The sequence below is a fragment of the Anas acuta genome, chromosome 6, assembly GCF_963932015.1.
Source record: "Anas acuta chromosome 6, bAnaAcu1.1, whole genome shotgun sequence".
Classification (NCBI taxonomy): Eukaryota; Metazoa; Chordata; class Aves; order Anseriformes; family Anatidae; genus Anas; species Anas acuta.
This window is the reverse complement of record NC_088984.1, coordinates 28,392,138-28,401,879: the sequence shown is the minus strand read 5'-3', so window position 1 is coordinate 28,401,879 and position 9,742 is coordinate 28,392,138. Positions and strand designations below refer to the sequence as shown.

Genomic DNA, 9,742 nt, shown 5'->3' with positions numbered 1-9,742 from the left:
TGCTAATTTTTTTTTTCTGGTTGCAATGTGTTTTGTGACATCTCACAGCCTGTTCCTAAACTGCACAATTTGGACCCATTTTCCAGCAGACCATTCCTTGCTGGTGCAGAGACGGAGACCATCAGGTGAAGAAGTAATCTGTGTTTGCTTTCTCCTTATGTTTGGGGTCTATCCTTAGTGCCTCATTTTCGGGGCAGGTGGGGACTCTGCTCAACAGACGGGGCTTGTGGTGAAGGTATTGAACATCTCATCCAGCTTTACCAGCCTTGGTGCTCCCTAGACATTTGTTTTACAGCCAAAAGCAGCTCTAAAATGTGCCTGTCTTGGGGAGAGCTGCGTGTCCTGGGGGCTCATTGCAACCTTTCTTTTTGCATGCACCCAAAGCCACTTGCTCCCTAGTCACTGGGCTGCATTCCCATCGTGTTTCTGCAGCAGAGAGGCTCTGCCTTGCTCCCTCCCTTGTCTCACTTTCTCCTCTCACCCATGCCTTCTTTTGGCCAAGCACCTCAGCTGACGTGTGCAGGGTCTCTGGCAGCACTGGGCACACCTTGGTTGCAGCTGGAAACTCTGAGGAGCACCTCTGGGGAGGCTCTGAGCGTGGCTGCGCTTCGCGTGGTGCCCTCTCTCTGGAGGCATTTGTGTCAGATGTCCTGCCTCCTCTCCCCAGGACGCTAGGAAAAAAGCCTTCACGTCTGCACTAATAAAGGCTGCTATTGTAGAAGTATTCCTTGAGGCCTGCTGCCATCCTCTGCGTGATTCACTGGCGAAGGAGGGGAGCAGGGTACAGAGACTGCATCACCTACCCACCCCTGCCTCTGGAGCTTGCTGGGGGGTGGTCAGAGCCAGCACCAGTGACAGCAAGGAGCAGAGCTGGGGGCTGGGAAAGGCCTGAACCCCCCCTCGGGCTCCCTCCCTGCACTAATAGGAACCACATGCTCAGCCGCAGCCACGGCAGCAGGTGGTAGGGAAGGGGACGAGGCTGCCCCTCATCCTGAGGGATGCTCAGCCTCTCTCCAGGGGCTCAGAGAGGCTTTGTGCCACCCTGTCCCCCAGGCTACACGAAATGGAGCAATGTAAGAGACACCTAGGAAAAGCTGGGGAAAACTCACTCTTCTCTTGGGCTGGTTGCAGCACTTTGTCTCTGCTTTAAGCTGAAAAAATAAAGGGTGGCAGGAGGGATTTTTCCTGCTCCCGTGAGCTTCTTTCCACCCTTAACCATGCCCTTGCTTCTTCACTTTTATGAAACGTGGAAGAACATCCCAAATGAGCAAACACTTTCGGTTTCCAAGTCTCAGTTTTGAAGTGTTTGTCAGTTTTCCCAAGAGAAAAACTGAGCATTTCCTTTAAGCTGCCATTTTCCCAGAAAAAGCTCCATTTTAAACAGGGCCTGCCGGGAAGCTGGCTTCCCCAGAAAACAGGGACCAGCAAGGGTTTTCCAGCAGCACCCAATGTGTGGCATTTACAGCTGTTGCCTTCTCTCTCCCCACGCTTGTGTGCTGTCCAGGCAGGATCACAGGAGCCCTTGTCAAGTGTTTGAGCCAGAGTTGGCCCCTGTATGCTGGGCCCATTTTGTCTTCCATTTCTGGTTATATTTACTCCCATTCTTTCATTCTCATTTTTTATGCTTCCATTACGGGGAAGGCCAAAAATGCCTCTGCCTGCAGGCCTGCTTTGTTAAACTTCAGATGTTCTCCAGATGTTCAGCAAGGGGGTTTATGTAACAACGACAGAATTTGGGCCATATTTGTGTTTTCCTCTGACTAAACACTCCTCATTTGAGGCAATGCTGATTCACAGCCCTTTGTGGGAAGGTGATGGCTTGAGGAGGAGGGCATCTCCGAGGCTGCTGTATCAGTCTGATGGGACTCCTGAAACACATACCCTAAAAAATACACATGAAAAAATCCCAGCAGCACAGCAGGCTGGGACAGCACAGGGCTGCAATCCTAAAGGACAAAGCAGAAAGTTGAGGGGGGGAGATTGCAAACAGTCCTTGAGGTTGGTGCAGCCAGCTGCAGAAGAGTTTTATCACTCCTGAGAACAGTCCTTGCAAAGGATTCCTCTTCTCCGTGGGCTTGTCTGCTCTTTCCTTGCTGCTGGTGGTTTGAGACCACTTCACAAGTGCGTCAGGGCAACTCTTCCCCCAGCCTGCAGCCCTGTAGCTCAGCCAAATTGCTGTTAATGACGCTGGTGCAAGACCTCAAGCTGTATGACAATAAGTATCTGCTCTAGGATGATTTTGAACTGCTTATTCAAGATTATTTAATAGCTATTTCAGTGCCTACAATTAATCTAGGGAGCAGAGGACCATGGTCTAGCCTCTAGCAAAATAACTGAATGTTCAAATGCCTCTTGCTTATCCTGTGTTTCGGGACTTGTTTTAACTATGTTATTCTCAAATGTGTTTTAGTTTGAGTTTTGTATTGTGTTTGTCCAATTGCATGGCCCTCCACCATGTAAGCTTGTAGGCAAAGAGCAGAAGAAAGGCTGGAACCCATTAAGAAATACAGGATTGACACACAAAAGAGATTCTGAGTGGACTCAAGACCACGGAGGAAGACGTGCCCCAGCACATGGTATCATCACCATCCTTCTCCAGGTAAAGGACTCGAGAAGCTGATGCCTCCCCTAGCAATGCACGGGATGCAGGAACATCACGTGGCGTGGCTCTGGGAGACTTGCCCATTGCAGCTTCAGCTACTGCTAATTCCCATTGAGAATTAAGTCATTTGGATTATAAGTAACTGGACTAAATTAGATGCTTGTAGTGTTCTGGTTAGGCTGAGAAGATGTTAGTTAGGTAAACAATGAATCTTGGGTTGGCTCTTCAAGTGTCTTCCTTGCTCGCCTGTAGCCAAGCTCACAGGCAAGAAGCAAGCAATAAGCATGCTCTGCCGGGGTCTTTCTCCTCAAATTGCATCCTCACTGTTTGTCAGGAGATCAGGCTGGCTGCACAGTGTATGCTTTCCCTGCTTTTTTGCAGAAATAATATGTCGCATCAGCCTAATACCTGCATCACCCACAGCAAGCTGGAGAAGAACTCTTGGGACTCGTGGCAATGAAAGGCTCCGGAGGGCATATGGCAGGAGGGAAGCCACAGCCAGCCGGCCCAGCAGTTGCCTCTCTGCCTCTCCAAGAAGCAAAGAGATGACTCCAGAGGACTGTAGATTTACCTCTGAGATGAGTAATTTTTGCTGTTTAATTTCTTTTTTCTTTTCTTTTTTTTTTTTTTTTGTCTTTCTGCTTCATTTAGTTTCTCACACTTGTGGATCTTTGGGGGTGAGGAAAATCAGTTCACAAACAGAAGCTTGGCAAAAGGAACTATTAAAACAGCTCATTCTGCAGAAGCTAGAGCTGCTGTTAGCAAACTTCTCATTCTGCTTAGTAATTGCATGCCGCTTGATATGCAAGTGCTCATTTTCAGCTACCTGCTAACCCTGCCATAAGGCAAACCCACTCGAAGTGCTCCACTCTGCTGAGAGGTGCTGTGGACCCAGGGCATTGCAGGCACACGGGAGCGGCTGAGAGAAGTCCTGGAGACCTGAGGGCCTTAAAACCTCCCATGAAGCATGGTGAGACAGCCACACAGCCTTTCCAGCAGGGAACAAAATGCTCGGCACCACTTATCCCATGACACATGGCTGCAGACACTCCATTAGCCTGTCTCAGCAAAGCATCAGTCCCCATCCCACCCATTGCTGCAGGCACCCGCAGGAAACACTGCTTGTCTTTGTCGTTCATCCCACTGGAAATGCTGGTGTTTAACATGCAAGCTGCTGAACCAAGCACAAAACACAGCTGGGGAATCTCTTCTTGATAGTAATATATTAAAAGGGAAAAAGAATGATAAAACAGAAGCTGGAGGCAATGCAGACACATCCCACCCCTGCTATGCTTCTGGAGAAATTTCTGATTCCTTTCTGGCCAAGGACAATTTTTGGTTATAGTACTTTTTTTTTTCTGGAGAAAAAAAAAAAAAAAAGAGAGATTAATTATTTATTGAAATAAGATGAGTTAGTGTTTCGGGTAAAAAAAAAAAAAAGGAGATTAATTATTTCTTGAAATAAGATGTTTCATGTTACAGTCCTTCTTCGCCTGTAACACAGGCACAGACTGTGCTGCCCTCTGACTGTGTCCTGGAGCCAAGAAATCTGCTTTGGACACTCCTTTGGATTAGTGTCAAAATGGCAACGAAGCTGAGCCTCTGTTTGCTACAGCAGAAATGGTGCCTGACTGCTGTACTGTTTTACAGCTCCTCTGCCCTCATGGAGCACAACTTCTTGGTCACCTCTGTGCACCCCACTGATCTCTTTTCCGGATATCCTGAAAATCACGACACCTGTAAGCCCGCTAATTTCTCCATCTCTCTGAAACATGACATGAGGCTGTCTCCTTATGTCAGACACCAGCCGCAGAGATTCCTTCCTGCTCAGCCAAGTTGCACAGCGTGTTTTCTGTCTGTCTTGCTGCTGGGATGCTGCACAGTGACAGTCAGGTTGGTGAGGTGATGCCAAGAAGAGCTGAAGGAGAAAAAAAAAATCAGAATTTCCAACCCACGGGAAATTCCAATGCGTTGATGAGTATTTTTTGTCTTGGGCTGGCACAAAGAGTCAAAGTCCTAACCTGGTCCCGTACAACAAAATGGTCAAAAAAAAAAAAAAAAAAAAAAAAAAAAAAAAGAAAAGGCACAAAGATACTGATGCATTTTACATCAAATCCTTCACCTCCTGGCAGGTGTTTTCACATCCCCCAACAACAGACCTGTCTAGAGTTTGAACAACACAAATGTTAACTCCTGTGAGAAGAGGTTGGACTGGCTGCGATGACTGTTTGAATGGAACAAGCAGAAAATGAAAGTCCTTCAGCTCTCCAGACACATCGGGGACACACAATGCCTCCCAGCAATTGCAAGAAACCAGAGTAAGTTTTCCGTCGGGAAAATAAATAAACAAATAAATAACACCTTGGGAAGCCATGTTCCCGACACCATCATCTGAACTGGCTTCATAAAGCACACATTTTAGCAGTCCTCGTATAGGCATGAGCTTAAGACCTTTTTTCTTTATTCTGTTTTTCACAGTCTGCAAGCCAAATAGCAGCTAGTGCCTCACCAAACTTAGATTTCTTTAGTCACAGAAGCACCTAGAAATAAACCATGAAGAGACTTCAAGAGGTCATTTAGCTCATTTTCTCACTTAAAGGTATGTTTTGCCACACAAACCGCATATTTGTTCCCCTGTCAGGTTCGGCAAACACGTCCTAGTGTCCAACCTAAATATCTCTTGTCTAATTTTGAGACCTCTACCCAAAAAGATGAGCCCATGGTTGTCTGTCAGTCGGGTCCCCCATGTCCCTGGCTGCCTCCGTGGTCTTGCAGGGACAGGACAAAGCTTTTCCAAGCCCCTGTGTAATGACTTAATAACCAAAACTCGGCTTCTGGCAAGGAAAAGTGAGATCCTCGAGACTGTTTTGCACGGTTGTCCTAGAGACTGGAAAGGCATTAAGGCACAAGCTGTCTGTATACAGGCAGCTTTGAAGCAATTAACTGGCCCAAGCAAGCTGTGGAAGGCAACCTCTGTTTTACATGCGGATCAATAGGCTATGCTCAGTTAGCCATCTTCAATAGCACGCTATTCACAGCCAGCAACAAGTCATTTTCGAAGCTGAAGGTTGAAATCTGAGCTGGCATCCCAGAAAATACATGCCTAATACTGCTCGCAGTCGCAGAGGCAAGGCCAGGAGGTGCTTGACAAGAGCAAATAAATTGCATCCTTCCACGGAAAGGAGCCGAAGAGAGCTGGAGCTGCCAGACCACGCAGCTGCATGCACAGGAATGCACCCGCAGACATGCACGGCAAGGCGCAGCTGTGAAATGAAATACAGCGAGCAGGGAGCCCCAAAGCAGGCACACACCTGGGACAGGCAAAGCCCCCGTCCTGCCCAAGCTCCCTCCCTGGGAGAGCCTGTCCTTCCTCTGGGTGATCTCAGCACCTTCCCTGCTGCCCTGTTTTTTGGAAACAAGCTTTTCCTGTGGCAGGGCAGGGGGATTGACTCCTCCTGGTGTCTCAAACCCCATGCACTGCTGTAAACCATGAAGGGCTTTCTGCAACAGTACAAATGCATCTCTTGCAGTCAGACTGAGACCGTTTTCCATGGCATAGGATAAAGCAAACAGTGCAGGAATAAGTGTGCCAGGTTAGCACCTAGAACCCAGCTCCTCACTGCTCCATAAGCCTGGAGAAAAGGCATCTCTGTCAGGTCCTGGCTGGGGTTTCTCTCCTGGCTCTGTTCTAGGCAGCAGTTCAGACCTTCATACTCATGGATATTAGCTCAAAGTGCTTGTCAATAGCTCCTGAAATCCCCACAAATCCCTCTCTTACCCTAAAGAATCCAGGCCCTCGGCAGCCTCAAAGCATTTGCTGCTTTGAGTCACGTGTATTTCTGCATAAATGGGAAATTAAGCCCAGAGTGCTCCTGAGGATTCTGGGTTTCTGATAGTACCTCTGGCAATAAAGTTATCCCTGCATATAATATTATGTCTTGCCTAATGTGAGAGCGAAACACAGCTACATACAGTGTTTTCCACGGGACCTGAAGTACATGAGATTTTTCAAAGGCAGCTTGTAAAAACAGCGCGTTGCTTTTCTGATTTTCTAGGGCAAGCCAGTCCTGGATAAAGATCAGGCCGTCAGCTTTTCTGGCCGGCGTGGAAGCGCTGGGCACGCACGTAGCCGCGGGCGGCTGGACGCCTCCCATCTGGATCCCCGCAGCTCCTTTGAAAAGTGTGTCAAAAGGGGTCGGGGGGGGGGGGAGGAACACGAGCATGTGGTGGGTTGCTGAGCCGAAACCCGCCGTAGCAGCGTGCTGAGCCAGCCCAGCACTGCCCCTGAGTCCTGCTGGATGTGTCATTCATGGCGCACAGCTGGCAAAGCCCCCATGGGCTTGACCGAACACTTTGTACCCAACGCATAGCACATGTCCAAGGCCCCTTTTCCTTCCCCCTGCCCTGTTAATGCAGCGCTGAATGTTACTTCCCGTAATGAAGCAGCCAGCTCCTCCCTCGAGCCACCCAGCTGAGATTTAACACCAGGATGATTTGTGGAGGAAATTGGTGTTGGTTTTACTGGCTGTGGCAGCAAGGAGGCAGATGACCGTGTGGGGCAAGGTGGGAGCAGGCTAAGCTGGTGTAATTTCCCTGTTCAACGCCCCTGGGTCTCACAGGCCCCTTCCTGCAGCTCCTCAGTGCAGGAGGAGGGCTGCACGCAGCGATAGCAACACTGCTCTGAGGCCAAGTGTGCTCTGAGCTTGTGAGAGCCCTGCAACCTGGCCTAGAGTCTCTGAGTCTCCCAGGGGTTTCCAGTTTCAGTTGGTGTCTCACGATTCTGCCCACGCTGTCCCCTTGCTGTGCAAGCTGGCAGTTTGTCCAGCTCATCTGCAAGCAGGCAGGCCCTGGGGATGCGGTGCTGTCCAACCCAAATGGAGCCACTCCTTTTGCATAATCTCAAGGGATTTGGGATTTCCTGCACATTTGGGTTCCCTAGGGCCCAAAACTTTATGCATGTAGGGTCTGGGAAGCCCCTAATGCACACGGCAAGACAGACAAAAAGAGCACTGTGATGGTAAGCGCTGCACAAGCAAGCAGTGAGTCAGTTACGGCATTGCCACATCTCTGGAGCTGTGTCACCCGGCAGACGCCGTCTGGCTGGCAAACAGGGACCACTCAAGCACTGAAGGCAAAAAGTGTGCTGGCTAGGCAGCCTTTCTGTATCCCCTTTAGTGTAGGGAGGGGAATTCACACGAGGAGACAATGTGCCACGAGAAACTATAATACAGAAGGGCCTGCACAGTAAGAACAGCAATGACCGTGTCAGGATCCTCAGAATTATTGGGGTGCTTGTTGCCCAGGAGGTGTTGCACAATTCAAACTCTTCTGTTTTGAAATCAGAGCAGTTTCTGGTTGTCTTGTGCCTGGTCTCCAGGTAATGCCGGAAGATACAAAAAACAACTTAGTAAATTAATGTGTTTGTATAATATTTGTTGACTGTGATGTCTGATGACTTTATTAGGTAAAGAAAAGAGAGATAAACACTTTATAGGAGCTATCTTGCTGGTGAGGAATTGCAAAACACAGACATTACGAGTTTGCCCAAGACCATGACTTAAGGCTGTAGGAGAATTAGGCACTGAATGCCTTCCCCTGTTTTCCCTGGGGAAAGCAGCCTGGGTGCATGGGGGACACAAGCCAAAGACAGTGATGTGTCATGAAGCCAAGCTTCTGTTCAGACACACTTCTGGCCTGATGTTGTCTGTTCTTCCTTCATTGTGCAGGAGCAAAGGAGCACTCTGCTGGGTCACCTATACTAGCTGAATGCTGTGCGTCACTGCCAGGATAGGTGCCTTTGTCTATATAAGTCATTTGGAGATTATTTATTTCCTATAGCTTGAGCTATCTTCGTTGAAGTCTCCATCTAATCTAATCAGTCTGGATCTTTCCGTAAAAGGGACAATAAGCATGTCTGGAGTAAAATCAACTGGAGCCCTGTCAGACATGCCAGAAGGTGACAAACTGGCCCATACAATCCCCATTTCACTGCACTGGCTACAAAGGACATCGTGGTGCCTGTTTCAGATGGGCATGGATACTTGTGATCGTAAGAGCAGATGCTACCATTCAGCCCTGGTAAACTGTTATAATATATTTCTGTGGGCTCAGATAGCTCAATCAAGCCTACGTTGATCAGTTTTTTACACTCAATTGATTTTGAGAGCCTGATTTGAAGCACATGTTCACTGTGCAGTTGTGAAGCTGGAACTGAAGTGCTCACAGCTGAAGATGACCCACAAACACAGTTTTTTATTGCTCTTTAACTAGTGATTGCTTGTTATCCACAGAAAAGGACATATGTGTCACATTAGTAAAAATAGATGTATTACTTCGGACATCTTTTCCAGAAAATTTGCACTGGAAGAGTCAAAAAAGCCTTTATTGTGGTAAAACATTTGAAATATAAGTCCTATATGTAAAAAATTGTTTCAGTGAATAAAGGCCTGATAGTTTTCACTGCTGTGTTAGAAGAAATTTAGTAAGCAAGTGATTTTAGTACAGTGTTGCAAGGAACTCTTTGCCGAATTAAAAAATAATTTTCTTATCTGAATATTTTTGTTCATTTTCTTTCCGAACCTGAATGGTCTCTGCCAGAGCTATGCCTATCACCATGCTTTGTCCAGGGTTGGAGAGAGGAGCAGGGGCGAGCTGCGTGTTTCTTGTCTGTGTGAAAGATCAGCAGCTTACAGAAAGTCCAGTATCTTGCACTGATTTTGCTGCTTAGTCATACTGCAGTAAGTAACTTGGCAGCTGATCTTACCCCGTTCCTCGCAAATGTTTCCATTTAAGGCAGGGGATTTTTATTTCCCTTTGCCTCCAGTCTCCACACAAATGGAAAGCCTCCAAAGAGGGAGGCCATAGATTTACATTAGAAGAAACCAGATCTGTGTGCTCAGAGTGCATGTTTCAAGCATCTCTTTATGGGAGCGCACCCCCCAGGAGGCCCAAGGGACTGATTAGGGATCATTTTGGCCAGAAGTGGGTGCTGTGCCCACCTGGTGACAGCAGCACGAATGTCATTGCTGTTATCAATATTTTCCCTGCCTGGGGCTCCGAGATGCTGTGGAGGAGAAAGCCGCAGCCGTTTGCCCTGCTGGTCCCCGCTGGCCACCAGGAGCAGCCAGGTGCTGTGCCCAG

The 9,742-nt window shown here is 48.1% G+C and overlaps 1 long non-coding RNA gene across 1 annotated transcript; it reads left to right on the top strand.

The window, feature by feature from the left end:
• The first annotated feature begins 375 nt into the window (after positions 1-375).
• On the top strand, positions 376-9,165 carry LOC137858414 (uncharacterized). Its single transcript, XR_011097697.1, has 4 exons — positions 376-2,599; positions 3,026-4,920; positions 5,081-5,201; positions 6,658-9,165. It is a non-coding gene; the product is annotated as an uncharacterized lncRNA (long non-coding RNA).
• Positions 9,166-9,742: the final 577 nt, after the last annotated feature.